This window comes from Camellia sinensis, chromosome 3 (assembly GCF_055761805.1).
Source record: "Camellia sinensis isolate YWXY chromosome 3, ASM5576180v1, whole genome shotgun sequence".
Classification (NCBI taxonomy): Eukaryota; Viridiplantae; Streptophyta; class Magnoliopsida; order Ericales; family Theaceae; genus Camellia; species Camellia sinensis.
The window spans coordinates 8691695-8719202 of record NC_138963.1 but is presented as its reverse complement, the minus strand read 5'-3'; the positions used below and the strand labels follow the sequence as shown (position 1 = coordinate 8719202).

Here is a 27508-nt window from a genome sequence, read left to right as displayed (position 1 = left end):
GGCACGTTGTTGCTCTTAGTCGTCAGTGATGAAGAAGGTGAATAGTGAAAGGTGAAGGAGAAGTGAAAAGGTTATGTGTATAGAATGGGAATAGGTGGCAAAATTTGAATATGAGGAGATGGTGTGGGACAGCTAGATGGGCGGTACGGGGCCAATAGGTAAACGACACGTGTCCATGACGAGACCAATGCCAGTCTTGAAAAGACAAGTTGAAAAACTAAATCGTCAACTAGACAGGTCGTGGGACCGCGCATGAGAATTAGCACGGTCGAAGATAGCAAATTGGTCCAGAATAATGGATGACCAAGCAGGAAAACGAGCTCAGCCTATAAGTGTAATCCCAGTCATGCTAGCGCTGACAGAATTAAGGGGCAATTGAGAGAGAGATTTAAGGTCTAAAATGGCCGAGCTGGTGTGAGCCTTAGCCAAGGTTTTTACTCGAATGAAATAAAGATGCGTGCCACACCGGGGTCTAAATACGGTCTGATGTAAGACACGCATACAACCGAAGACACAGCCCGAACAAGTTAACGGCAAGAGGCTAGCCCGGTTTAAGGATGTGCATTTTCGGAGGACAAAATTCGTCCCCAGAATGTCAGATTCAACCGTGCAGGCGCTCGTTGTGGATTACGGAGCTCGGCTGGGACCATGAATGGGTTTGTTCGATGAGACCGAATAGATAGCGTAGCCCTGAAGAAGGATTGTGGTACCGTACTTGGTATAGCTCAGTAGGGTGTGCTATGTAGCATAATTTGATTACTGGAGAAAGATTCCGTCGTCCTCCCTACGTGTCAATACCGTTGGGTGGTATTGACATTCGGTGTTTGGCAGAATTTGCCCTTACACGTGGAAGAAGGTAAGAGGGAAACATATCCATGTGTCAGGAGGAGGACAGACAGAGAGGAACGTGCAGGAACTATATAAACGGTGTTGCGTATCCATACATAGGTCTGGAACATCTGGTGATTAGAGCTACCTACCCCTTTGTCTCTCTTTTATTTTTCTCTCTTAGTGTGCTAACTTGATCGTCGGAAGGTTTTTCGGGCAGCACACCGCTCGGTAGCTTGCCATTTTGTGTTCTCAGTTACTCAGAAAGAAGCGAAGCTTGGACACGAAGTGGATTGTAGGAAGGGCAATTGGAGGATTAGCTAGATCGTAAGTCAATGCCTCAGAATCTCGGCGTTTATGGCTACGAGTTCTGTCGACTGGAGCGTTTAGAGGGCTTGGTGTCAACATTGACGCTGAGATTGTGGGATCAACTAAGGGGCAGAGGTATAGGGTTGCTCTACTAGATCTGGGGACGAGGCCTGGTCTTGTTTTGGCAATGAAGCAACTAGTGGGGTGGTTGTTGATAGGGGAGTCTTACTTCGACAGAGAACGTCGGGCAAAGTAGACTTGTAGGTCAGGATATAATCAAGTAGCTAAGGGGCTTTGCACTTATTAATATCCAAACCTAGAAGCCTTTTCAGATCAGGGCTGGGGCGGAAAGTTTGGCGAAAATCCTTTGATGGCTGGGGAAGAGCTGCAAAGCAGAAACAAAAAGAAGACATTAGTACAAATAGATGAACTAGCTAGTCTTAGTAAAGGTAAGTTATGAGATGACCCAATTTTTACCATCACCCTCTTTAAACACTGCTCGACGCAGAGGAAAGAGATGGAGATCATTATCAGGCGCAAACTCCCAGTTGCCCGAGATGATCAAGTAACTATCTCCAACACCCTTGTTAGAGTCTAGGAGGTCGACTATAAGTTTGTAGGCGGTGGATTTGGGCTTGAGGTAATATATGTAACATTTTTCAGACTTAAGGCCACACATTGTGTAACAGAATTGGATATCGGCTAGTGTAATCCTAGCCTTTTCTCAGCGTGCTAGGGCGATTATACCATTGATAAACCTATAGGAATTGATGGCTAGCTACGTGGGATTAAGTTTGTAGTAGTTGAGGACTTCCCTAAAGAGGGTGTCGAAAAGAAAGCTGAGTCCACATTCTATGAAGGCAACTACTGGGAAGGGCATGAAATCTTCATCAGGCATGATAGAGTCCTTTTCCCCAGCCAACCTGAGTTGAACGTCGGTTGGGATGGAGAATTCTTGTCGGAAGTACTCTTGTTTGGCTGGGGTGTCTACTCTCTACCTAAACATACCCATGATGTCGGATTAATGAAGTTGGTACAAGATTTCAGAAAAAAATGATTGGTATTGTTTTGAAGACCTCGGCTAAACCCTAAATAGGCACTGGGGCAAAGGTTTTGAAGATCTAAGGGGAATTTGGTTCAATTTTCCTAAGAATGTGATTTCTAACAAATCCCAAACCTAAATGTACCGAAACAAGAATCAAAGGCAAAAATTTGGAAACAAAGCAAAAACAACAGAAAGAAAAAAGCATGATTCAGAATCAAGAAAGCAATAGAGATGCAAGAATATAGAAAGTGTATAGAGGTAACACCGATTCAAATGGCAACACACAGATACAGTATAAAGCCAAAGTAACGAAGAACGGTAAAACAGAGTCAAGAACCAGAATTGATTTGCAATGTCTAAAAATGGCAATTTGAATCAGGGAATGAATAAAGAATTCAAGAAGCAAGAGATATGCAAAACAATATTCATAACAGTATCACACTCAAGAACACTGGAAAATTAAAAGAAAAAATGAGGAAATTAGAGAACTTACTGAGTCCTGTCGGGAAAATGACGACGGAGCAATGATCGTCAAAGTTTGACGACGACGGTAAATGAATTAGAACAGGGAATGCCTCGCCGAAAGTGGTGAACCGAATGGGTACAAAGAGCTCGTGAACGCAACAATAGAGGTTTTTGGGAATGCAGAGAGAGAAAATCTTGACTAAAAGAGAGAATGCGAGAATGCGAAATGAATAGGCAGATAGAGAAAGGAGAAGTTTTGTCAAAAATGTGAAAAGACAGCAAAACGTAATGAGATGCCTTGGACGACGTGCTTGTCAAGCGGTGTGGGCAGAAATGACGCGCCCTAATAGCGTGTGTCAAGTACGAATTACTAAGGAAAGGACACGTATATGAAATGGTTGGAAAGACTGTGCGCGATAGCTCATGCACAGTTAAGAACTCTTGCAATTCCTAAAGTAATGAGGCCATAACCACGGCTGGAGGAGCAACCTCGGATGAGATGCTTAAAGAACTGAGTTCTTGGTTCTCGAGTCTTGGGAAAGTGGACAGCTGAGTCCTGGATTTGCTGAAGCTGATGAGTTATGATATCAGTCAAAAAGAGAAATGAATTTTTAGTCGATGTGCTATATGGACAAACGATGTAGGTTCCATTACCTCAGGTTGCTGAGGTAATAGAACCTAGGGGGCAGTTGTGGGACATTTTTTGTAAATGGCAGCACGTGGCTAAGGTGACGTCGAAGTGTCCCCTGAGGTGCCACGTGGCTTGGTCATGTGCTGAGATGATCTCGGCTAGGCCGAGGTTATCTGTGGAGATATCAGAGTTTGAGATAAGCAGATAAGGGACAGAAGTCCTAGAACAGGGGAGGACCTCAATTTGGATAGAGATAAGTCTCAAGAAGAGTTTATCTTTATCTAGATGAAGGTTCATGATGAGTATGGAGCCTGAGTCCATTGAAGTGAGACTTTTAGGGGGATTAGGTCAATGCTGATTATAAAAGCAAGGCACCCTTGTGGGTCTGAAGTAAGTTTCTTCTTGTGAGTTTAAGTACAATTTGCTATCTTTAAGAGATATTGATTACTGACTTAATCATCGAAATACCTCCAGGTGGACGAACCACCGTCGGATTCTCATCTTCTTGTACATATTGTTGGACTTAATCTATTCTATCGATGCTCTGCAACTAAGTTCTTCGTTTGATTGTATGGTCAAAAATCAACAGTCGAATATATTTTTGGGGTAGTAAAAAAACATCTCCGTGATATGAACATAGTTGCAAGTAGTATGTTTAGATGGACTAATGGTCAGACAACAAATGGGAAAGTCTATATAAAGTGTTTAATAGTGGAACAATGGAAGAAGTTGGAGGGTGCTAAACTTTGGATTTGATGGTTTTGTCGTATAGAGTATACCTTTTTTTGGGTCATAATATGGAGCATGGTTCAAAAGACCCCTTTTTTGGGGGGTTTATCTTGTATCTGTTCTCTCAATCGATCAAAAAGAAACTAGAAAAGATTATTCATAATCAAATATGAAAAATCATAAAAAAAATAAAAAAACAATACAATACCGAAGCATCAAGGCTCACCTTGGTTTAAATTTGATGTCACGAAGGTAAAAGAAAGATTGTGCATCTACTTTCTCTTATGGTATGATTTCAATATAAAGTTGTTGTACGTGAAACGATTGGTAAAATAGGATGTGAGTGACTGAAAATGACTAGTTATAATTAAAAATTGTGCGGTTACCAACAAATGGCTACTAAGTGAGGAGAGAGGTAAACTAACTTTCGTTTGGTGCTTCAATTGGACAGGAAGCTTTTTAATGACATAATTATTAAAGTTTATTAGGACATGCTATCAAAGTATTTGACAAGAGAGAGAGATGACAGTAATATGACCATCATCGAGTGTGGATCTGAGATTTTTATTTTCTTTGTTCTACACTGTTTTTCTCTATCAATGTAAGCTTCTGATACAACTATGTAAATTTAAAGCCATTAAGCCATTAAGCCATTAACATCTTCTGCCAACTTCCCTTATTGTTGTTAACTTTGATACTTAGATTACGTTTGTCAGTTACATATTTTAATTAAAAAGTAAAAAAATTATTATAAGATGTTATATCTTTCTTTTTATTTTTTCGTACATCTTTTTATTAAAAATTAAAAACTTACTAAAATAACCTACTCCCAAACGAGATATAAGACCCAAAAAAAAAAAAAATGGAAGTGAAAATGATAAAAAAGAAGAAGTTATTATCCCTTGTTAAATTCTGTTAATACGGAGGCAAGTGGAAAGGGAGGAAGAGCTTTGAGAACAAACAATTGATAATAATACAATGTAACCATGGAATGGCATTTGACTTCAAACCCTGGCTAGTGGACTGCTGCTTCTATTATTAAATAACTTGTATGGAATTGCATTTGTAAGTTAATGATAAACTTGAATGTCTTTCATTTGATGCTTTTGTTGGTTATGATCTACTAGTAAGATTGTTGCGTCTTGAGCATTTTTTACACTGTTTCTTAATTTTATTCTTGTAAACTAGTTGGCTTCAAATGAAACAAAAATTTTCAACACAGATTATACTTGTCCGTTTTCTCTTCTTTATTTTCAAGCCCGCTAAGTGAATTACTCCAAACTACTTATTCAAACTGAATAATATTTAGAGGAAGTGAAATTCCTTATTTAAAGTAAATACCAACTTAAAATATGATTTCATTTTGATATTGATCTAGGTATAAGCTAGATAGCATCATCTTGGGTATACAAGGACAATGTAGCCCGATATTATAAATGTTGTTATGTCCCACATTTTGGCCACTAAAACGCTGAGAAGTTTTACTGCTGGATCACTGTAGCCATCTTTAATTATGCTCTCTTTTGTGCTTTTTCTTAGTGAAACCTTGGGTAATAATGCTCTCTCTTTTGTGCTTTTTTTAGTGAAACCTTGGGTAATAATGCTCTCTCTTTTGTGCTTTTTCTTAGTGAAACCTTGGGTAATGATGCTCTCTCTTTTGTGCTTTTTGTTAGTGAAACCTTGGGTAATAGCTCCAACCCACGCTTTCGAGACAAGGCAACTTGCAATGGGCTCAAAAGTGATTTGGTGACATCCATTGCCTCATAATTCTCAATCTTTGTTACATTAGGACTACATTCCAGACCCCAACTCACCTCTTTATGGAATTGTATCCTCTTATAAATTGATCCTAACTGTGAAGACCCAAATATAAAAAAATTAAGTAAATAATTAAATAATAATAATAATAATATTACAATCTCAAATATTTTGATGGTGAATTCTAAAGTGCAAATTAAATATTTGGAGGGTCTTTTAATTAATTTTAAAACCTAAAATAAATTTATGGTGAAAGTCTTCAATTTAAAGGCAAGATTTATTATTTAAAAAAATAAATAAATAAATAAAATAAAATTAAGTGTCAAATTAGTAAGCATATTTTGATCTAATAGTAGTTGTATTTTATTTAAATTAATGGAGAGATAAAATAAAATAAAATAAAACAAAGGACATTTTTGTTTAGAGTCATTTATGTTATGTATAACAAAGAAAAGAAAAGAAAAACCCTAGGTTCCTAATACATTCTATAGCAGCAGCCACAACAGCCACGGGGAGGAAGAAGTTTGAGAGAAAAGAAGAAGAAAAAAGGGGATTGCAAACAAGGAGTAATTTTTGGGTGTGGTAGGTATCTTTCTTCTTCTTTTTTTTTTTTTTTCTTTGTTTTTGTTCTTTATTCTTACTCTATTATTATTTAGATCATTGATGGAGAAGTTGTAGGTTTATGTATTTTGTATATATATATATATACTGTTAAGAAATTTGAGGAGTTAAATTCATGTATAAAGAATGGTGTAATTCTTAGTCCAAAAATTCTGCACAGAATCACAAACTTTAAAAATCAAGAAACCATATCAAACGGATGAATTTTGAACTGAAATTTTTATAGTAGATCAACTACATATTGAATTGTATATCTGAATTTTTTTCATTAATTTTTGGGAGTCAAAATCCATATAAATTGAGGTATTCAAATCTGTCCGGAAACTAGTCCGAAATAGTAAATTCGGGAGTGTTGTTCTCTTTGGGTATAAATCCAAAAATTATCAAATTAGTATCATTAGAACCGGTTACGAGTCTAGTTTCGTACATTTTTGGCCTTGCATTGATTGCTCGTGTATATTAAGAGAACCGTCAATTTCTTTAAAGTGCTGCAGAAAACAACCTGTTTGGATATAATAAATTGTAGATAATTATTTTGATAAGCAAATCAAGTGAAACCATTTGGGTTTGAAACTTAGGATACATTAGATCATATCTGGAGGTTATTGGAATTTTTTGAATAGCGTGGAGTGGGTTTTTGTAATTTTCAAAGTTAGCGAATAGGTTGGGAAGGCTTGTTTGAAATTCTGTTTTATCTTAAAGTCACAATTAATTAAGTTTTGACCGGAACCCATGTCTTGGGTGATTTTAAACGTTGAAGAACATGAACTTAGCTAATATTTAAGAGTAACGGTGAGTTGGGTTGAGCCGTGTTAGTGCGCTTTAGTTGAGGTTACTTAGTTCCTATTTTATAGTATTTTAAATTAGTTGTGACGTGTAGTTTTTTTTTTTTTTTATATATACTTCGTTCAGGGCACTAGTTGGACTTTTACACTCTATTCGATTCAAGGATTATATCATTTCGTTTCAGGTGAGTAGTTTCATGCTACGTATTTTTATAAATGTTCCCTTACCCTGAACTGTTGGAAAAATTAAATTGTTGTTTCATGATTAAACTGTTTTGATAAATTATTATATTATCAATTGAATCAAATTATTTCTAAAACACGTGTGAACTTGGCATACTGTAAACTATTTGTTTTGGTCTCATGTTTATAATGATGAACCACCATGTTTTGCGAAAACTGATGTGTATTGATTATTGGGACCATGTGTGTATTTAGTCCAGGGAAATTATTCCACTGTGTGTGGTGACTCTGGCCACTAGGGAACAGATCCGGGTTGGGCCGTGATGACTCTAGTGCTCAACGATTGTAAGGAACAGACCTTTAAAAACAACTAGGTGACCTTCAATCGGATCGTCTTTGAGAAAAGGCCCAGGTGCCACCCTGAGGATGACTCTTAGTTCGGTATTGGATCCAACGAGGCTTATAGCCTGAGAAATGTGTGGCAGATTATTTGTTTTTATTGGTACCCAGAAAAGTATTGGTGTTCATGTTATAATCTGTTTTAAGTGAAAAATGTCGTTTATCATGTTCTTGCGAGACATGAGTATTTTAAGTGTTGAACTGTGGAACCTTCTTTTTGAAACAGATTGTATTTACCAAACTGTATGCCAATCTAGTTTCTGTGATATCTATCTTATTTTGGAATTGAACCCTGTTTTCAAAACTGTATTTACTATCCATGTTGCTACTCACTGAGCTATCAGCTGACTTAGTTGTTTACCATTTCCAGGTGTTAGATGGACTTAGAGTGGACTCATGGCGTAGCGGGGACTCAATTGCATGGACCTCTAGGGCATTTATTTAATTTTCTTTTAGGTTGCTTTGTCGAGTTTTGTGCATACTTTGTGATTGGGTTTTATTTAGGATTATTTTTGATAGGTGGGTTGTTTATATCCCATAAGTTTGGATGGTTTTTTTATTACGGTTGATTTTGCCGTTTATAATTGTGACATGTCTGGATTGAGTTTTGGTTATTTATTATTAGACTATTGTTCAGTTGTTTAATGTGATTGGATTCGTGTTTAGGCTTACGTGTGCCTTGGGCTAAGTCCCTGTGGGCCAAGGCCGGTCATGCCCGGATTTGGGGTGTGACAATTGTGGTATCAGAGCTGTAGTTTATCGAGTCACATATCTTGCATTTCATCATTTAGACGAGGTCCGAGTCCCTATAGTCCTTAGTAGTGTTTGGTTAAGTTAGTTTTGTTTAAGCTTGTGTTGAATCGTTCTTGATTTCGTTTTGGAGATTAAGAGTTAGTACCTGGATATCTATTTGGATTGTCTATTCCTGGTGAGCCTTTGATGTTTGTATTACCTTGTCTACTCCATTAGGTGGAACAGTAGTATTAGGAGAAATAGTAGTATTGGGAGATGTTTGTAGATCTTGTGAGATAAAGATGGATGGTAGGATTTTTCCAGCGGATTTGATTTCTTTAGAGATGAATGATTTTGATGTGATTTTGGAGATAGATTTGTTGACGAAGCATCATGCTTCTATTGATTGTTTTAGAATGGGGGTAGTTTTTGCTATGTTGGGACAACTTGAGTTTTTCTTTCAGGGGGATAGGAAATGGTCTTCTATCTGTTTTACTTCTTTCCTTTAGGCTAATCGAATGTTAAGTAAAGGGTGTCATGATTATTTAGCTTGTGTGGTGAGTATCGAACAACCAGAGTAGAAGTTAGAGGAGTTTCCTGTAGTAAGTGATGTGTTGATGTTTTTCTAAAGGATCTACCTGGTCTTCCTCCTGACCGTGAGGTCGAATTTTCCGTTGACTTGACCCCTAATACAACAGCTATCTCTAAAGCACCCTATAGAATGGCACCATTGGAGTTGAGGGAGTTACAAACTCAGTTATAGGAGTTGTTAGACAAAGGTTTTATTAGGCCTAGTGTTTCACCTTGGAGAGCACTTGTGTTGTTTGTGAAGAGGAAGGATGGGTCTATGAGATTGTGTATTGATTATAGAGAACTGAACAAAGTCACAGTGAAGAATAGGTATCCTTTGCCACGCATTGATGATCTGTTGGACCGATTTCAGGGAGCTTAGGTATTCTCTAAGATTAACTTGAGGTTAGGCTATCACTAGTTGAAAGTAAGGGATGAAGATATTCCCAAGACCGCTTTTAGAACCCGTTATAGGCATTTTGAGTTCTTGGTGATACCTTTTGGTCTCACAAATGCACCCGCCGCATTCATGGATTTGATGAACAGAGCATTTAAACCGCAACTGGATAAATTTTTGGTGGTGTTTATTGATGATATCCTAATTTATTCGAGGAGTAAAGCAGTGCGTGAGCAATACTTGAGGGTAGTATTTTAGATCCTTAGAGAGAAGAGACTGTATGCAAAATTTAAGAAGTGTGAATTCTAGTTGAGCAGTGTATTCTTTTTGGGTCATGTGGGAGTAAAGATGGGGTATTTGTGGATAGCACAAAGGTAGCAGCAATTGTTGATTGGCCACGACCTACTTCGGTGATGGAGGTACATAGCTTCTAGGGCTTGCTGGTTATTATAGACGGTTTGTGGAAGGATTCTCCCGTATTGCTTTGCCACTTACCAATCTCACTAGGAAAGGGGTCAAGTTTTAGTGGAATGATGATTGTGAGTGTAGCTTCCAAGAGTTTAATCAGAGGTTGACATCAGCTCCAATCCTTGCCTTATCTACTGATGGTGGTGGTTTTGTGATTTATAGCGATGCTTCACGATAGGGTTTAGGATGTGTGCCCATGCAGCATAGGAAGAAGATTACTTATACATCACAACAGTTGAAAGTACATGAGAGAAATTATCCTACGCACGACTTGGAGTTAGCAATAGTGATTTTCGCTCTTAAGAGCTGGCGACATTATTTGTATGGAGAGTCGTGTGAGATTTACACTGATCATAAGAGTTTGAAGTATATTTTCACACAGAAGGAACTAAATTTGAGGCAAAAAAAAAAAAAAAAAGATGGCTTGAGTTGTTAAAAGATACGATATGAATATTTTGTATCATCCGGGAAAGCCAAATGTGGTGGTAGATGCCTTGAGTAGGAAAGTAGCAGTTGGAGATGTAGCTGCTTTGTCTATTGAGAGTTGTTTGGTGGAAGACATTAGACGTTTGAGGCTTGAGGTTGTTATGCCTGGTGATAGGGCTTATTATAGTCAATTGATAGTTCAACTGACCTTGAGAGAACGGATTCGTTTAGATCAGGAGATTGACCCCCAGTGTGAGCGTATTAAAGGAGAGATGGTAGAGGGTAAGCATGTAGACTTTGTGGTTAGTGATGATGGGCTGCTTAGATTCTGTGGCCGAATTTTTGTTCCTGTTGGTGGTGATTTGAGGAAGGAGATTATGACGGAGGCACATAGTTCTAGTTATAGTTATAGCATTCATCCTGGAAGTACTAAGATGTATCGGGATCTTTATGAACATTTTTGGTGGAATGGTATAAAGGGAGATATTGCAAAATTTGTGGCTCAGTGTTTGGTGTGTCAACAGGTTAAAGTAGAACATCAGAAATCTGCGGGGAAACTACAACCCTTACCTATACCGGAGTGGAAGTGGGATCATGTTACCATGGACTTCGTGTGTGGATTACCTCATACTAGTAGTAATCACGATGCAGTTTGGGTAGTTGTTGATAGATTAACCAAGTCAGCACATTTTATTGCAGTATGGATGACCTATTCTCTAGCTCAATTTGCACAGTTGTATGTGAAGGAGATTGTTAGATTGCATGGTGCACCTGTGTCAATAGTGTCAGATCGGGACCCTCGTTTTGTGTCTAAGTTTTGGGGTGCGTTACAGTCAGCTATTGGTACTTGGTTAAATTTTAGTTCAGCTTATCACCCTTAGACAGATGGGGTATCGAAGAGGACTATTCAAATCCTTGAGGATATATTGAGGGCTTATGCTTTGGAGTGGAGAGGTAATTGGGATGATTATTTGCCGCTCATGGAGTATGCGTATTATAATAATTATCATTCTAGTTTGGGAGTAACTCCTTATGAGGCTTTGTATGTGAGGAAGTGTAGGTCTCCTTGTGCTGGTATGAGGTTGGTAAGAGGCAAATGTTGGGACTTGATTTAGTGGAGGATGCTACACAGAAAATTATAATCATTAGAGAGAGATTATTGACTGCTCAGAGTAAACAAAAAAGTTATGCTGACCATCGTAGGAGAGACTTAGAGTTTCATGAGGGGGATATGGTATTCTTGAAAGTATCACCATGGAAAGGAGTGATCAGGTTTGGAAAGAAAGGAAAGTTGAGTCCTAGATACATTGGTCCATTTGAGGTATTGGAGAAAGTTGGTGAGGTTGCGTACCGTGTTGCTCTACCCCCTAGGTTGGCAAGAGTGTATAATGTGTTTCACGTGTCTATGCTGAGGAAATATGTGCACAGTCCGTCGCATGTGACAGATTATGAGCCGCTTCAGATTAGAGAGGATTTTTCATATGAGGAGATACCTGTTCAGATTTTGGATTCGAAAGAGAAAAGGTTGCGTACAAAGGTCATTAAATTGGTTAAGGTATTGTGGCGTAATCATCTAGTTGAAGAGGCGACTTGGGAGCGCGAGGACGAGATGAGCGAGAAGTACCCACGTCTATTCACATGATTTACTCAGGTTAGTTTCGAGGACGAAACTTTTCTTTTAGTGGGGGAGAATGTGAAGACCCAAATATAAAAAAATTAAGTAAATAATTAAATAATAATAATAATAATATTACAATCTCAAATATTTTGATGGTGAATTCTAAAGTGCAAATTAAATATTTGGAGGGTCTTTTAATTAATTTTAAAACCTAAAATAAATTTATGGTGAAAGTCTTCAATTTAAAGGCAAGATTTATTATTTAAAAAAATAAATAAATAAATAAAATAAAATTAAGTGTCAAATTAGTAAGCATATTTTGATCTAATAGTAGTTGTATTTTATTTAAATTAATGGAGAGATAAAATAAAATAAAATAAAACAAAGGACATTTTTGTTTAGAGTCATTTATGTTATGTATAACAAAGAAAAGAAAAGAAAAACCCTAGGTTCCTAATACATTCTATAGCAGCAGCCACAACAGCCACGGGGAGGAAGAAGTTTGAGAGAAAAGAAGAAGAAAAAAGGGGATTGCAAACAAGGAGTAATTTTTGGGTGTGGTAGGTATCTTTCTTCTTTTTTTTTTTTTTTTTTCTTTGTTTTTGTTCTTTATTCTTACTCTATTATTATTTAGATCATTGATGGAGAAGTTGTAGGTTTATGTATTTTGTATATATATATATATACTGTTAAGAAATTTGAGGAGTTAAATTCATGTATAAAGAATGGTGTAATTCTTAGTCCAAAAATTCTGCACAGAATCACAAACTTTAAAAATCAAGAAACCATATCAAACGGATGAATTTTGAACTGAAATTTTTATAGTAGATCAACTACATATTGAATTGTATATCTGAATTTTTTTCATTAATTTTTGGGAGTCAAAATCCATATAAATTGAGGTATTCAAATCTGTCCGGAAACTAGTCCGAAATAGTAAATTCGGGAGTGTTGTTCTCTTTGGGTATAAATCCAAAAATTATCAAATTAGTGTCATTAGAACCGGTTACGAGTCTAGTTTCGTACATTTTTGGCCTTGCATTGATTGCTCGTGTATATTAAGAGAACCGTCAATTTCTTTAAAGTGCTGCAGAAAACAACCTGTTTGGATATAATAAATTGTAGATAATTATTTTGATAAGCAAATCAAGTGAAACCATTTGGGTTTGAAACTTAGGATACATTAGATCATATCTGGAGGTTATTGGAATTTTTTGAATAGCGTGGAGTGGGTTTTTGTAATTTTCAAAGTTAGCGAATAGGTTGGGAAGGCTTGTTTGAAATTCTGTTTTATCTTAAAGTCACAATTAATTAAGTTTTGACCGGAACCCATGTCTTGGGTGATTTTAAACGTTGAAGAACATGAACTTAGCTAATATTTAAGAGTAACGGTGAGTTGGGTTGAGCCGTGTTAGTGCGCTTTAGTTGAGGTTACTTAGTTCCTATTTTGTAGTATTTTAAATTAGTTGTGACGTGTAGTTTTTTTTTTTTTTTATATATACTTCGTTCAGGGCACTAGTTGGACTTTTACACTCTATTCGATTCAAGGATTATATCATTTCGTTTCAGGTGAGTAGTTTCATGCTACGTATTTTTATAAATGTTCCCTTACCCTGAACTGTTGGAAAAATTAAATTATTGTTTCATGATTAAACTGTTTTGATAAATTATTATATTATCAATTGAATCAAATTATTTCTAAAACACGTGTGAACTTGGCATACTGTAAACTATTTGTTTTGGTCTCATGTTTATAATGATGAACCACCATGTTTTGCGAAAACTGATGTGTATTGATTATTGGGACCATGTGTGTATTTAGTCCAGGGAAATTATTCCACTGTGTGTGGTGACTCTGGCCACTAGGGAACAGATCCGGGTTGGGCCGTGATGACTCTAGTGCTCAACGATTGTAAGGAACAGACCTTTAAAAACAACTAGGTGACCTTCAATCGGATCGTCTTTGAGAAAAGGCCCAGGTGCCACCCTGAGGATGACTCTTAGTTCGGTATTGGATCCAACGAGGCTTATAGCCTGAGAAATGTGTGGCAGATTATTTGTTTTTATTGGTACCCAGAAAAGTATTGGTGTTCATGTTATAATCTGTTTTAAGTGAAAAATGTCGTTTATCATGTTCTTGCGAGACATGAGTATTTTAAGTGTTGAACTGTGGAACCTTCTTTTTGAAACAGATTGTATTTACCAAACTGTATGCCAATCTAGTTTCTGTGATATCTATCTTATTTTGGAATTGAACCCTGTTTTCAAAACTGTATTTACTATCCATGTTGCTACTCACTGAGCTATCAGCTGACTTAGTTGTTTACCATTTCCAGGTGTTAGATGGACTTAGAGTGGACTCATGGCGTAGCGGGGACTCAATTGCATGGACCTCTAGGGCATTTATTTAATTTTCTTTTAGGTTGCTTTGTCGAGTTTTGTGCATACTTTGTGATTGGGTTTTATTTAGGATTATTTTTGATAGGTGGGTTGTTTATATCCCATAAGTTTGGATGGTTTTTTTATTACGGTTGATTTTGCCGTTTATAATTGTGACATGTCTGGATTGAGTTTTGGTTATTTATTATTAGACTATTGTTCAGTTGTTCAATGTGATTGGATTCGTGTTTAGGCTTACGTGTGCCTTGGGCTAAGTCCCTGTGGGCCAAGGCCGGTCATGCCCGGATTTGGGGTGTGACACTAACCTACAAGAACCCTTACTCCTATGGCTTTTTATTTCAGAATTTTGGGATTGGGTCAATGCATTTTTTTCTTAAATGCATAATGGTCTGGACCTCTCCATATCTCATTTCTACACCATCAAAACCAATCCGGTTTGACTCCATACGAATATCTTCCAATATGCATGTATGTATGTTGTCTTGGATGTTGCTATTCCTCTTTTCAAATTCAAGGTTAGCTTTTTGCATGTGAGCTTCTGTTGAACAAGAGCTTGATGTATCTATTGCCGTAAATCTTAACTGACACAATGGCAACCACATTCCTGTGAAAGAGTTGTAAATTTTTACCCTTATCTAGCCGAGAGTAAGTATCCCTCTTTACCACAAGGATGTCCTTTCCCAAAAGGACCACTTGGGAGTGGCTCAGATTTGAGATTTTCCTCTTCCGATAAAGATCCTTCCTCCTGATTTATTCAGTTGGAGTACTTTCAGCTTCATCTTTTCTCCTAATTTTTTCTTATGCAAATCGTAAAACTTTCATGTTTTACATAATCGGGCCCTTCGTAATTAATTCCCTCAGTGCTTCGGGCTTGTTTTGTTTCCATTTCTTGTGTGTGCGCGCGCATGTGCATGTGTCTTTTTCTGTTTTTTTATTTGCAGGTGGTTGAGGAGTTTTCTGGTGCTTGAATAGGATGTTCTTTAATTCGAAGCTATGTTAATGTGCCGGGCTGATATTCTTCTTGAAGTCTCGTCCTTGTCCAGTGTCCTTTCTCCTCTAGGTCCAGTGTCTACAGTGCTATGAGATTTCTTCGGTTCATGAGATATCCCTTTTTGGTGCCACAGCTCTTGCTGCCTTTGCTGCTTAAGCACGGGTCTCCTTTTAGCCTTTGCTATTTTTTTTTTTTGGTGCCACAGCTCTTGCTGCCTTTGCTGCTTAACCACGGGTCTCCTTTTAGCCTTTGCTTTTTTTTTTTGGTGGCACCAGAGACTACGGTAGCATCTTTTATAGCTTTTCCTCCTTTAATTTTTTTCTTTTTTTTTGGGGTGTTTTGATGTGGTTTTGCTCTGTTTTGTTGGCGGTTACTTCTCTTTTTGATTTGCTGCTGCATAGTTAGGCCGCTGGTTGTTACCTTATGGCTGTTTGTAACAACTCAAAACTGTTTGTACTTTTTTCCTATCAATGAAGTTCTTATTTGCCCCCAAAACACACACATACACACACAAAGTTTGTGCTATCTTATAAATATAATTTTTTGTTTTGGTGTTGGTTTCAAGGGAAAAAAAAAGAAAAAAGAAAAAAAAAAGAAAGAAGCTAGATGTGAACGACTTTAAATTGTGATGTTTTGGGAAAAAAACATTATTAAAAATCTACCCATAAATAGAGATAATTTAGCATTTAAATGAGTTGACTATGAACTCAAAGGGTTGGCCTAGTGAATATAACTTGAGTTGGGAAGTATCCTCTCTTTAGGTTTCAGGTTCAACTCACACTAGATGCTATCAACTTTTTGAATTGATATATGTATGCTATGTTCGAGATTTATCCGATTTACGTAAAGAGACGTTGTGCATAAGTTTCAAAATCAATCGAGAAACACATAAATTAATTTTGACATCCCATCATAAAAATATGAGTTGATTAGGAGAGGATCCATGCTCTGCGTTTAGACCTGGTCAAGGGTTTTAACGACCACTTCTTAACGCTTGACAGCAAGTTTATTTATTAATTACTTTTATAATAAAAAATGCAATAAATTTGTGGCACCCTCTATTACGGAGCAAAATAAAGGAGGTGGGTCATACATAATTTTAGCAATTAGTAATTCCCCGTCTATAGCGACCCCGGTCTTTTCCCATTTGATTAATGTATCCGGACTTAGGTTCCGTAGATTCTGTCATTATATAATTGTTGTTGTTGTCCCTTATTTTCTTATTTGGAGTTATAGGATGTGTTGGGCAGGTTTGTTTCAGGTTGGTTGGGTTTAGAAACCAAGTGTTGCTGTCCAGAATTTTGGTTCTTCACTCGAGCGAGGAGTTGGTCGCTCGAGCGAGATGTTGTTTTTGGTTCTTCGCTCGAGCTGGTTCTTCGCTCGAGATTGCGTCCAGTATGGACCTGTAGCATTGCATTCTTGGCTCGAGCGAGATTTTTCTTTGCTCGAGCGAGGATTTCTTGTTTCTGGTCGCTCGAGCGACCAAGTCTTCGCTCGAGCGAGCCTGTCCAGTTTATATACGTAGCAGCGGGTTTTGATCAGTCTTTTTCATCTTCTTTTTGATTCCAAACCCTAGGTCCGACTTCTCTCTCTCCCTACTCACCTTCTCTCTTAGGTTTGATCTATTTAGAGCGTGTTTCTACCCTAGTTTCTTTATTAAAAAAATAGAGGGAGTCGAGGGCTTTCATTTAATCTGAACATTTGGCGATTTGGAGCACATTGGTATTTGGGTATTCATCTCTGTCTTCTCCATTTGGGTTGTTTTCTTCGAGGTAGGGATTTCCTACTCCATTTTATAAGTTTTGTTCTAAGTTTTGATATTTTGATATGTTGGGGTTACTTTGATAATTTTGGGAAAAACCCTAGTTGTATTAATTAATTAATTTGTATAATTAATTTAAGGGAATTGGGAATTTGGTTTAATTCATGAAATTGAGGAACTCATTGATTAAATGGCGTAGTTGGATAATTTAAATCACTCGCCTATTGAATTGTTGCTATATTTATTTTCAGTTTAGAAATAACTGTTTTGGGCTATCGGTGGAGGATAGCCGTGATTGTTGTAGACACTGCATGTGGATTAGGGATAACTGAAATTAATCATTGATTAAGTCATCAATTTTGATTGTTGAATTAATACAGCCATTATGTGTATTGATTGTGTGTTGTATATGTTATGTGTTTACATACATTGTTTTTGTGTGGGAGGAGATCGGGGATGTACTCCACGGTTTAGGGGAAGATAGGGGATGGACCTCTAAACCGGATTTTGTTTGGGAGGAGATAGGGGATGGACTCCATTAGCATCACTTTTATGTGTGCTTATTTATATAGAAGTGTTTTTATTGATACAACACTAAAATGTGTATCAATCTGGAAGTATGAAGTGTTTTGATTTGAGCTTGAGTCTCATTTGTTTGTTGACATTGGAAGAATGTGAATATGATATATATGATTCACTGTTGTAAGTTTGGCCAGGTTCTGAGCCATATTGATAATGTTGGAAAGTGGAATGTGTCATTGACAATAGTGTCATGAGACTGGATAATGTTGTAATTGATTATCTTGGTTAACCATCTATTGAATGCTATTGCTTTATTCATTGCTTATATTTGGTTTAGTATATTTCTACTGGGCTGTGGCTCACCCTATATGGGAACATCATTTTCAGGTTCAGGTGATAAGCTACCTCCAAGAACTTAGCTTGGCAAGACTTGGATTTTGAAGACTATTTTCAGTTATTTGTTTTTCATTGTTAGTACATGTAACATACAAGCCTAGGGCTTTATTTGTAATTGAGTTAGAACTCATACTTTTGTGTCCAAGTGTTGGCTTGGAAAGATGTAAGCCTGTAGGGCATTTAATTTGACGTTACATGTAATGCTTTTATTTTGTAAGACTCTGATGAATATTATAATGAAATGTTTCCTTTTAAACATTGCATGTTGATGTTATATATATTTAATGGGTTTATTTTGAGGGCGTTACAACTTGGTATCAGAGCGTACCGGGTTTGAATACTTTGGGTACGTGGGAAGTGATTAGTATCACATTGGGTTCGTCTCGTTTGATAGAGACTTAGTGTAATGTTATATGCTTACGTGATAACATGTTATGTGACTATGTGGGTATGGAATGTAGTTCCTAGGATGTTGATTGGACCCTTGAGTTTCTAGTAGTCTTGTTGGAAAGGCACTTGATCAATGCTGCTTCCAACCGGAACTATAGTAACGATTCGGAATTATCATCATCCGGGAATGAAGTTCGTAGGTGCTTATGTGATTATGTGCTTACGTGGAATGAATTATTGTTGTCCAATGCATTAGGACGCGAGTGTTTAGTTTCGGCACATTTATTAATGTGCTAACGTCTTTGTTTCCTTTATTAGGATGTCAGGACGAGGACGAGGACGCGGTAGGCGTGGTAGGCCGGGTAGGCAGGAGGTGCCTGTGCCAGAGGAGATTCCGGCAGTTCAGGAGGGAATTGGCCAGGCCAATGTGGCCGAGCCAGTAGGCCAGCAGGCTATGGGCGCTCTAGCCCGAGAGATAGCAGGGGCATTCAGAGAGTCAGTAGGCATTCTCAGAGCTGAGAATCAAGCTTAGGTTGTTGTTGCGGATGCAGGACCTTCCTTTCTGAAGAGGGAGTTCTTCCGGTCTAACCCGGATGAATTTGTGGGTGATCCTAAAGAGCCGCTTAAGGCAGATGAATGGCTCGAACAGACAACGAAGACGTTTGAGATGCTTGGCATCGAAGACGAGGGGTTGAAAGTGACCTTGGCATCTTTCCAGCTGAACGAGGATCCGGGTCAGTGGTGGAAGTTCACTAAGGCTCGTATTGGAGGTACATGGAAGGCTTTTGTGAATGCATTCGAGGAGAAGTTCTTATCTCCAGCAATTAGGGAGAAGCTGAGAGACCAGTTCTGCCAGCTTATGCAGTCGAGTTCTTCAGTGGCCGAGTTTGAGGCTGCATTTACTAGCTTGTCCAGGTTTGCACCTGAGTTGGTGGCGTCTGAGGAACGCCGTTGTATCGAGTTTGAGAAGAAGTTGAGGCGTGGCCTCAAGCTGAGAGTTGGGGGAACTATGATTCGGGATTATGGGCGTATGGTTGATGCTGCAGCCCACATGGAAATCATGATGCAGGAGGAGGAGGAAGGACAAAAGGGCTCCAAGAGGAGTCAGGATGGTCAGAGTGATGGTAGGAGACAGAAGGGTTTTAATCCTCAGCAGTCTCAGGGTAGCTTTTCTAGATCGACTTTTCCTGTGCCGAGTGCTAGTTCGGGGAAAGGCAGTCAGGGAGACATTACCTGTTTCAAGTGTGGCCAGCTGGGCCACAAGTCTCCAGTTTGTCCTCAGAGGGGAGGAGTGCAGAGAGCAGCATCATCGTCGGCTCGATCTCAGAGCCAGAGTCAGGGTAGAGGCCAGCCACTCTCGTGTTATCAGTGTGGTCAGCCAGGGCATATGAAGAGGTATTGCCCGCAGTTGGGTGGCACATCTGGTGCATCTGGTTTGAGGCCGATTCAGGGGCAGCAGCCAGCTCAGTCGGGTCAGGCCCCGAGGGCCAATCAGGGGGGCTTCATCGTCCCAGTCGGTGCAGCAATCTTATGCTCCTAGGGGTGAGCAGGTTGATCAGAGGTCATCTGGGCGCGTGTATGCTGTTACCGCGCAGGATCTTGTGCCGGCACCATCAGTTGTGAGAGGTACCTTCTTGTTTTGCAACTCGGTTGCTAGTGTTTTGATTGATACGGGTGCATCTCATTCCTTTGTGTCTGCTGCATTTGCATCTGTTTTGGAGTTGGAGTTAGCACAGTTAGCATCTCTTATTTGTGTAGTGTCACCTCTTGGGGGTGAATTGATTTTGAAACAAGGTGTTAGGGGTTGTGATATAGAGGCTGATTATCATAGAATCCCATTTTCCTTTGTAGTTATGCCTATGAGGGGTTTCGATGTTATTTTGGGTATGGACTAGTTATCGTCATACCGGGCTGTTATTGATTGCTACCGCCAGAGGGTCACTTGTTGTACCGTGAGCGGAGAGTATTTTCATTTTCTGGGGGACCGGGTTGGTAATGTGTTGCCACCGGGGTATGTTCCGTGAGGACGGAGTGAGCTTAGTGGTCTACTTGCTAACCTTTCGATTAGTGAGGATGATGAGACTCAGATTGTGTTGCCAAGGGTGGTTTGTGAGTACTCGGACGTCTTTCCCGAGGATCTTGTTGGTTTGCCACCGCATCGGGAGATTGAATTCTCTATTGACCTAGTGCCCGGCACGGCGCCGATTTCTATGTCACCTTATCGTTTTGCCCCAGCCGAGTTAGTTGAGTTGAAGATTCAGCTCCAGGAGTTACTAGACAAGGGTTTTATACGTCCTAGTGTTTCGCCGTGGGGAGCACCGGCCTTCTTTGTTAAAAAGAAAGGTGGTGCTTTGAGACTTTGTATAGATTACCGAAAATTAAATCGGGCTACGGTTAAGAATAAGTACCCTATGCCTCGTATAGATGATCTGTTCGACCAGTTGAAGGGTTCCCGTTGTTTCTCGAAGATAGATTTGAGATTGGGTTATCATCAGTTAAGAGTCAGGGAGGAGGATATTCCGAAGACGGCATTCCGTACGCGGTATGGCCACTATGAGTTTCTGGTGATGCCATTTGGGCTCACCAATGCACCGGCAGTTTTTATGGATTTGATGAACCGAATATTCCGGGAATTGTTAGATCGTTTTGTAGTCGTCTTCGTGGACGACATCCTTATCTATTCACCTTCTGAGGAGAAGCACAAGGAACACTTGAGAGTGGTGCTTGAGTTACTTAGAGCCCATAAGCTTTATGCTAAGTTTGGGAAGTGTGAGTTCTGGCTAGAAGAGGTCAAGTTCTTAGGCCATGTAGTTTCTGGGGAAGGAGTGTCTGTTGATACATCCAAGACTGAGGCAGTGCAAGATTGGGCACAGCCTAAGAGTGTGTTTGAGATCCGCAGTTTTCTGGGGTTAGCTGGGTATTACCGTCGGTTTGTGAAAGATTTCTCCAGATTAGCTTCGCTTTTGACTAGGTTGACTCGGAAGGGAGTCAAATTTGTATGGAGTGAGACTTGTGAAAAGTCGTTCCAGGAGTTGAAAGTTAGACTGACCACCGCTCCAGTATTGATTATTCCAGAGAGAGGGTTGGGTTATACAGTCTATTGTGACGCCTCACGAGAGGGTCTGGGTTGTGTGTTGATGCAAGAAGGAAAAGTAGTTGCCTATGGCTCACGTCAGTTAAAAATTCACGAGCAGAATTACCCTGCGCATGATCTAGAGTTAGTAGCTGTGATATTTGCCTTGAAGATTTGGAGGCATTATCTTTATGGTGAGAGGTTCGAGGTGTTCTCGGATCATAAGAGTCTGAAATATTTGTTTACACAGAAAGACTTGAACTTGAGGCAGAGGAGGTGGATGGAGTTCATAGAGGATTATGACTTTGAGTTGCATTATCATCCGGGAAAGGCCAATGTGGTGGCCGACGCCCTTAGCAGGAAACCTGTTGGTGACATAGCTAGTATAGCCATCCGAGAATGGGAGATGTTGGGTACACTCGGGGAGTTTGATTTACTTCTGGGCGAATCCGTTGAGGCTGCGGCCTTGTGTTCTGTTGTTGCACAGCCTACACTTGTGACTCGAGTGTTAGAGGCTCAGAGAGGTGACCTTAAGGTAGAATCTCTTCGTGAGAAGATTTCCGATGGGAAGGTTGAGAAGGGTTTGTCGGTGTATTCCGACCAGAGTGTGAGATACTGAGACCGTCTGTTTGTACCGGAGTCTTGCCGAGAGGAGGTACTCTGGGAGTTTCATCATTCACGCCTTGCGGTGCATCCGGGAGGTACTAAGATGTATCGGGATTTGGGTCGCCAGTTTTGGTGGCGGGGTATGAAGAGAGATGTGGCAGCTTTTGTGTCTAAGTGCCTTACTTGTCAGCAAGTGAAGGCCGAACATCAGAGGCCAGCGGGTTTATTGCAACCCTTGCCTATTGCCGAGTGGAAGTGGGAACACGTCACTATGGACTTCGTTGTGGGCCTTCCGAGGACTCAGCGGGGTAGTGATGCTATTTGGGTGGTTGTAGACCGGTTGACTAAGTCGGCGCACTTCATTCCTATGCGCGTGAGAGATTCAGTCGATCATCTTGCCAACTTGTACATTCGGGACATAGTGAGGTTACACGGGGTTCCAGTGACGATCGTCTCGGATAGAGATCCTCGTTTTACTGCCAGGTTGTGGCAGAGTTTGAAGAGTGCCTTAGGCACTAAGTTGACCTTTAGCACGGCTTATCATCCTCAGACTGACGGGCAGTCCGAGCGTACTATTCAGATCCTTGAGGATATGCTGCGGGGTTGTGTTCTAGACTTTAGTGGTTCGTGGGAGAGGCATTTGCCGTTGGTGGAGTTTGCCTACAACAACAGTTTCCAGTCTAGTATCGGTATGGCACCATTTGAGGCCTTGTATGGCTGACCGTGTAGATCTCCTGTTTGTTGGGCCGAGGTGGGTGATGCACCTCTGTTGGGTCCGGAGTTGGTGAGGGAAACGACGGAGAAAGTTGAGCTTATCCGTAAGAGGCTTGTTACAGCACAGAGTCGTCAGAAATCTTATGCCGACCATAGGAGGAGACCTTTGGTGTTTGAGGTGGGTGATCATGTCTTTTTGAAGATATCACCTAGACGGGGTTTGATGAGGTTTGGGAAGAGTGAGAAGCTATCCCCTCGGTTCATTGGTCCTTTTGAGATCCTTGAGAGGATTGGCGAGGCTGCCTATCGTTTAGCTTTGCCACCGCAGTTGTCCGGAGTACATGACGTGTTTCATGTGAGTATGCTTCGGAAGTATGAGCCGGATCCATCACATGTGTTAGATTGGACCGATTTAGTGGTTGAAGAGGATGTCTCGTATGAGGAGAGACCGGTTCGGGTCTTGGATAGGCGGGATCAAGTTTTGCGCGGCAAAACCATCCTTTTGGTTATAGTTTTGTGGAAACATCACGGAGTGGAGGAAGCCACTTGGGAACGTGAGTTGGAAGTCCGCGAAAAATACCCAGACATATTTATCGATTTGTAATCTTGTATTTAGATTTTGTAATATTGTTGAACTTAAGAGCCTTACATATGTCTTAAGTTGTAAAACGTTGTGTATGTTTTAGTAAATGGGTGTATCTTGAAACTTGCTTCATTATAGAAGTTTAGTGTAACATTGCATCTGTTGAATACATTGTTGAATGTGTTGTATATATCATGCGATTGAATATGATATGGGAATTGTTAACATTGAAAGGAATAATGCATAATAATGATACAGGTTGAGATATATGCTGTTTTATATATTGTGAGATACCCCTTGATAAAGAGATGAAGTGACCAGTTTTGGGTCAAGATGTTTATTGTTGTTATTTAATATCTTTGGGAATTGAGAAAAACTTGTTTTTGTTTACAAACTTATGCTTAATTTCGGGGACGAAATTCTTTTAAGGGGGGGAGGTTAAGTTCCATAGATTCTGTCATTATATAATTGTTGTTGTTGTCCCTTATTTTCTTATTTGGAGTTATAGGATGTGTTGGGCAGGTTTGTTTCAGATTGGTTGGGTTTAGAAACCAAGTGTTGCTGTCCAGAATTTTGGTTCTTCGCTCGAGCGAGGAGTTGGTCGCTCGAGCGAGATGTTGTTTTTGGTTCTTCGCACGAGCTGGGGTTTGGTCGCTCGAGTGAGAGATTGCGTCCAGTATGGACCTGTAGCATTGCATTCTTGGCTCGAGCGAGATTTTTCTTTGCTCGAGCGAGGATTTCTTGTTTCTGGTCGCTCGAGCGACCAAGTCTTCGCTCGAGCGAGCCTGTCCAGTTTATATACGCAGCAGCGGGTTTTGATCAGTCTTTTTCATCTTCTTTTTGATTCCAAACCCTAGGTCCGACTTCTCTCTCTCCCTACTCACCTTCTCTCTTAGGTTTGATCTATTTAGAGTGTGTTTCTACCCTAGTTGCTTTATTAAAAAGATAGAGGGAGTCGAGGGCTTTCATTTAATCTGAACATTTGGCGATTTGGAGCACATTGGTATTTGGGTATTCATCTCTGTCTTCTCCATTTGGGTTGTTTTCTTCGAGGTAGGGATTTCCTACTCCATTTTATAAGTTTTGTTCTAAGTTTTGGTATTTTGATATGTTGGGGTTACTTTGATAATTTTGGGAAAAACCCTAGTTGTATTAATTAATTAATTTGTATAATTAATTTAAGGGAATTGGGAATTTGGTTTAATTCATGAAATTGAGGAACTCATTGATTAAATGGCGTAGTTGGATAATTTAAATCACTCGCCTATTGAATTGTTGCTATATTTATTTTCAGTTTAGAAATAACTGTTTTGGGCTATCGGTGGAGGATAGCCGTGATTGTTGTAGACACTGCATGTGGATTAGGGATAACTGAAACTAATCATTGATTAAGTCATCAATTTTGACTGTTGAATTAATACAGCCATTATGTGTATTGATTGTGTGTTGTATATGTTATGTGTTTACATACATTGTTTTTGTGTGGGAGGAGATAGGGGATGTACTCCACGGTTTAGGGGAAGATAGGGGATGGACCTCTAAACCGGATTTTGTTTGGGAGGAGATAGGGGATGGACTCCATTAGCATCACTTTTATGTGTGCTTATTTATATAGAAGTGTTTTTATTGATACAGCACTAAAATGTGTATCAATCTGGAAGTATGAAGTGTTTTGATTTGAGCTTGAGTCTCATTTGTTTGTTGACATTGGAAGAATGTGAATATGATATATATGATTCACTGTTGTAAGTTTGGCCAGGTTCTGAGCCATATTGATAATGTTGGAAAGTGGAACGTGCTATTGACAATAGTGTCATGAGACTGGATAATGTTGTAATTGATTATCTTGGTTAACCATCTATTGAATGCTATTGCTTTATTCATTGCTTATATTTGGTTTAGTATATTTCTACTGGGCTGTGGCTCACCCTATATGGGAACATAATTTTCAGGTTCAGGTGATAAGCTACCTCCAAGAACTTAGCTTGGCAGGACTTGGATTTTGAAGACTATTTTCAGTTATTTGTTTTTCATTGTTAGTACATGTAACATACAAGCCTAGGGCTTTATTTGTAATTGAGTTAGAACTCATACTTTTGTGTCCAAGTGATGACTTGGAAAGATGTAAGCCTGTAGGGCATTTAATTTGACGTTACATGTAATGCTTTTATTTTGTAAGACTCTGATGAATATTATAATGAAATGTTTCCTTTTAAACATTGCATGTTGATGTTATATATATTTGATGGGTTTATTTTGAGGGCGTTACACCGTCAAATGAAGCAAGGAAAGAGCTTTTATCCAAAAGAAAAAGAAAAAACTAGCCGTTTAGTACCAAAACCAGGGTGATGCTATGGTACATTTTGGCGTACCATACATTTAGTTATGAACTTATATGATTTTATATCATAACTTATACCATATTAGTCATAACTATTACCATATTAACTCATAACTTAGTTATATTCAATTATTTACTTATACCATATTACTTCATAACCAGGTCATAACTAAGTTATTAAATAATTTTTCTCTTAAATTAGGCAACCGGTGTACCCGGTTACCAAACAGGGCAAAGTCAGAAGTCCAACAGTCCCGAAGCCAGTTGGCCTCCCTCTCTGGGTCGTGCTCTTGCTCTTGCTCTTCTCTTCTCCTCCCTCCTCTCTTCCACCATAGCTGGAGCTTCAGCCATTGCCGAAGACCACCAGCCCTGTTGGCGTCGGGATCACCACTCTCTCAGTGTAACCTCTCACTCTCTTGACGTCAAGAACTAGAGTTTCTTCCATTCAAATCGAATATTTCCAAGGGATATTTTCTGTGGCTCAGGTTTGTTTCTAACTCTAAACTTCATTTACATTAGGGCTTTTGATTTGAAAACCCTAACCCTTATTGAATATTTGATATTAAGTTTGGTTCTCAATGAAAATTAAAATCTATATCCAATAGATGTGCCACTTTGATTTCAGAACTGAAGAATAAATATCTGATATTAATTTTTATGGATGGTTTAGATCAATGGGTGTTCCCACCATATGGATGATTTGTCTGTGTTTATATCAGTATCTACTCTCTGTCTCCCCCATACCCTGTGTCTGCCATCTGTCTTCCTTGCTCTGTTTTTGGGTTTTTGAGTTATATGGTTTGAGTTATACGGTTTGGATTTGGATTACCCGTGTGTGCAGATTTTATTGTGTGCAGATTTTATTATGTTCAGATTTTATTATGGTGTGTGCAGATTTTAGTGTGTGCAGATTTTATTTTTGAGTTATTATGGTGTGTGCAGTTTTGAGTTATTATGGTGTGTGCAGATTTTATTGGATCTTGAATGCTTATTGAGTTATACGGTTTGCCGATTTTTGCAGATTTTATGGTGTTTTATGGGTTGGGGTTTTCAATTTTCCTTTCTTTTGTATTTTCCTCTGCTTTCTCGTTAGCCACACACACACACACACAGAAGATGTGCATGAGTGTGTTGAAATCAAAGGTATGATGGAAGAGTCTGACAATAAATAAATAAATAAATTAAAAAATATTATTGTCAATTTTAAAATTTCGACAATATTGAAGTTTTTTTGGCAGTCATGGCAAATCTTTTGTGCATGCTTTAGTTATCTCTTTGGCGTCTTTGTGCATTTTGGACTATTTTTGGATTTTGAATTTGTGAAGCAATTTGTTGAGAGAAAATAATAAGGAAGATATTTTTGTGAAAAAATTCATCCTCTATTTCATTCACAAATCCCTTTTTTTTTCTTTTTTTTTTTGTGAAGATTTTTTTTTTTCTTTTCATTTACAAATCTTTGCACAAATCCTTTTATTTCTTGCAAATTCATGGTTTGTTTATGTATGCCTCATATATACTTACATTTACATCACTGTTGCTTTCTTCTTGGTGCAACCCAATTGAATTTGTTGTAGAATCTGCAATGGTTTGTAATTAATGTCCATGAAAAACAAATCATAACATTTTAATATATAATAATAACATACATTTTCGTTCTAATTTTAAAAACGTTACTAATGCATGATGGATAGACACTCGCATGTTTGTGGCTCCCATTTTGTGTGAGATCCATAAACATGTGAGTATCTGTATATCATTATGTTATT

General features: G+C 38.9%; 3 long non-coding RNA genes across 3 annotated transcripts in view; all 3 read left to right on the top strand.

The window, feature by feature from the left end:
• LOC145822317 (uncharacterized) overlaps positions 1-15850 on the top strand; it is a 39418-nt gene extending 23568 nt beyond the window's left edge. The window contains exon 2 of the long non-coding RNA XR_014363425.1: positions 15306-15850. This is a non-coding gene — a long non-coding RNA (uncharacterized LOC145822317). The remainder of the gene's footprint in view (positions 1-15305) is intronic.
• On the top strand, positions 5973-8424 carry LOC145822315 (uncharacterized). Its single transcript, XR_014363423.1, has 3 exons — positions 5973-6347; positions 7299-7356; positions 8124-8424. It is a non-coding gene; the product is annotated as an uncharacterized LOC145822315 (long non-coding RNA).
• LOC145822316 (uncharacterized) lies at positions 12006-14575 on the top strand. The gene is made up of 3 exons (XR_014363424.1): positions 12006-12524; positions 13476-13533; positions 14301-14575. It is a non-coding gene; the product is annotated as an uncharacterized LOC145822316 (long non-coding RNA).
• Positions 15851-27508: the final 11658 nt, after the last annotated feature.